Genomic DNA, 3178 nt, shown 5'->3' with positions numbered 1-3178 from the left:
TTCAAAAATAAAATGAATGTTAATGGGACTATTGACAAATTCAAAGACCGGTTAGTCATTCAAGGTTTTAGACAAAAAACCGGTATTGCCTATTTTAATATGCGTGCTCCAGTTGCACGAATTTCTATTATTAGATTGTTGATTGCCTTGGCAAGTATCCACAATCTGGTCATTCACCAAATCGATGTGAAAACAGCCTTTTTAAATGGTGATCTTGATGAGGAAGTTTACATGAAACAACCAGAAGGTTTCATTATTCCCGGTAAAGAGCACATGGTGTGTAAACTTTTCAAATCTTTGTATAGGCTGAAACAAGGGCCTAAACAATGGCATCAAAAATTTGATAAGGTGATTTTGTCTTTTGTTTTCAAGAAAAACCAATGTGACAAATGTGTTTATAGTAGATTTTATGATGCTACTAGAGCTGGAGTTATCATTTGCTTATATGTAGATGACATGTTGATTTTTGGTACCGACCAAAAACAAGTAGCTGAAACAAAGAAATTGTTATCATCCAAGTTTTCCATGAAAGATTTATGTAATTCTTGGAATAAGAACTAAGAGGATGAACAAAAGATTGGTAATGACTCAAAGTAATTATATTGAGAAAATTCTCAGGCGGTTTAATTTTACCAACTGTTCTCCTGTGAGTACTCCTATGGATCCAAGTGTGAAATAAATGCCAAATAATGGCGTTCGCATTTCACAATTGGAATATTCTAAGGCTATTAGTAGCTTGATGTATGCCATGACAAGTACCAGACCTGATATTACCTTTGATGTGGGTAAGTTGAGCAGGTATACTACTAATCCAAGTGCTCAACATTGGCAAACGGTAAATAGATTGTTTAAGTATCTAAATGGAATTATGGATTATGGTTTGAGCTACTTAGGGATTCCTTCAGTTTTAGAAGGTCATTCGGATGCAAGTTGGATAACAAACATGGAGGACCATTCCTCAACTTCTGGTTGGGCATTCTTGATTGGAGGAGGTGTATTTTCTTGGGCTTCCAAGAAGCAATCTTGCATTACAAACTCGATAATGGAATCTGAGTTTGTTGCATTAGCAGCTATTGGTAAAGAAGCAGAGTGGCTAAGGAATTTAGTCTATGAGATTCCTTTGTGGTCTAAACTGATAGCACCTATTTCTATCCTTGGTGATAGTGTAGCCACTTTGGCTAAGGCATATAGCCAAGTTTATAATGGCAAGTCTAGAAACCTATGTGTTAGACATAGTATGATTAGAGAACTAATCACGAATGGTGTGATTTGGTTGAGTTTGTGAAATCGCAACAAAATTTGGTAGATCACTTGACTAAAGGTCTGACAAGAGACTTAGTGCACAAGTCTGTAATCGTGATGGGATTAAAGTCCATTTAATTTTGTAATGATGAGACACCCAATTCCCTACTAATATAATGTTAGGAGTTAAATTCAATGTGAAAAGCTCATACTTATAGATTGGAACACATGAATTATAGTGGAAAATTCAATTTCTTAAGGATGATTATGGTAAAACTAATGAAACTCGTTAGTTTTGGTAACCCTAAATCCTCATTAGATCCAGATTATCTTAACTTGCTTCCAAAGCAACTAATGGCGGCCCAACCCTAATGAAACCCTAATCTCGTTTAATGTATAAAAGTTTCTTCCTTTTCAGAAGAGAGTTTCGATTATTAGCACTCGTTTTCAGCAAACTCTCACAGAATCTCTCTAGTAAATTGGATTACGATTTCTGTGCCTAGAATCATAAGAGTCCATTTCGATTATCCTAGGTTGAATTTCTTGCAACCCAAGCATATGGTAGAAATATCAGTTCGGAAAGTGTTCTCACGATCCAAGTTGGTATCCGGATCTCCACTACAAACCCTAATATTTTCTTACACAAAATTGATCATGTCTCATAGGATTGATGTAATTGTGTTTTGTACACGACCGAACTAGAAAGAGTGGAACTCATAATAGGGTTTATAAAACATGAGGATCCAACTGAGTCGGTGCACCTCGGACTCCCGTTGTCATCATAGTAATAATGTCACCTGGCAACGATTACATTCACAACTGAATAATCCACATAAACGACTAAGGTATCCATTGAATCATTATATATATATATATATATATATATATATATATATATATATATATATATATATGTATATATATATATATATATATATATATATATATATATATATATATATATATGAGCAACAAGAAAGTTATCATTCCAATGAAAAAGTTAGCAAGAAGCTAGAATTACAAGATATTAAGACATCCAGCCTTCAGATCTCAACACCAGTTATTCCAATTTAACATACAACCTCTCCTAGCTTTAATTTTAAGCTAATGAAAGGCAAGAACCTTAACCTCGCTAACATGAACAGTGGTGTTCTTCGTTTTGCTGTGAAATACAATCCATTTCTGAAGGTCCAAATCGCCTAAGCAAAGGCCAATAAAAGAACAGAAATATCGTTGTGTTCCTTCTTTAGGTTATTAGCAACACACTCAGGAGTGAAAGCATGTTGAATCGAGGTCGCAACAATTGGAAAATCGGTCCACCAATTATGAAGGGTTGACCGAACCTCCAAAGCAATTGAGCAATCCTTGAAAATGTGACCTTTTGTTTCCTGTTTTGTATTGCATAAGGGACATAGAAGAGAACCCACATTAACTCCAATGTGGTTAAGATTGGTTCGAGTTGGTAATTTGCCTAACCGTCCCCTCCAAACAAGTAGATTAGCGTTTCCCGGTGTAATTTTATTCCAAGCGATCTTGAGCGGACATTTGGTCAAAATTTTAGCATCGGTAATCATCACAATGAATTTACCATCAGGTTCTTCACTCCAACTCCACTTTTGATTCTCCCATGGAAACATGTTTGTAACGTGGATGTCTTGATGATCAAGTGCAAGGTGCAAGTGGCTAATATTTCCCCAAATACCACATCTATGGGTAGTAGATCTAACAGAGACCAATTTCACCATCACTACCATGAATTGATTGGATGACTTCTTTCCAAAAGCATCATCTTCATTTTTCAAGCGCCACCACCACTTACCGAGTAGAGCAAGATTAAGGGCGTGAAGGCTTCCTATGTCAAGGCCTCCATTTTGCTTGCAATTCAGAATTTTTTTCGAAGCTTTTTCCATTTAAACTCCAACTTTGAATAATGAGA

General features: G+C 35.7%; 1 pseudogene; it reads left to right on the top strand.

The window, feature by feature from the left end:
- The first annotated feature begins 679 nt into the window (after nucleotides 1–679).
- LOC145046744 (secreted RxLR effector protein 161 pseudogene) lies at nucleotides 680–1285 on the top strand (annotated as a pseudogene).
- Nucleotides 1286–3178: the final 1893 nt, after the last annotated feature.

Source organism: Lactuca saligna, chromosome 5 (genome assembly GCF_052625555.1).
Source record: "Lactuca saligna cultivar CGN05327 chromosome 5, ASM5262555v1, whole genome shotgun sequence".
In the NCBI taxonomy this organism is placed as follows: domain Eukaryota; kingdom Viridiplantae; phylum Streptophyta; class Magnoliopsida; order Asterales; family Asteraceae; genus Lactuca; species Lactuca saligna.
Note: the sequence above shows the minus strand (reverse complement) of the source record. Positions and strands in the feature narration are given on the sequence as shown.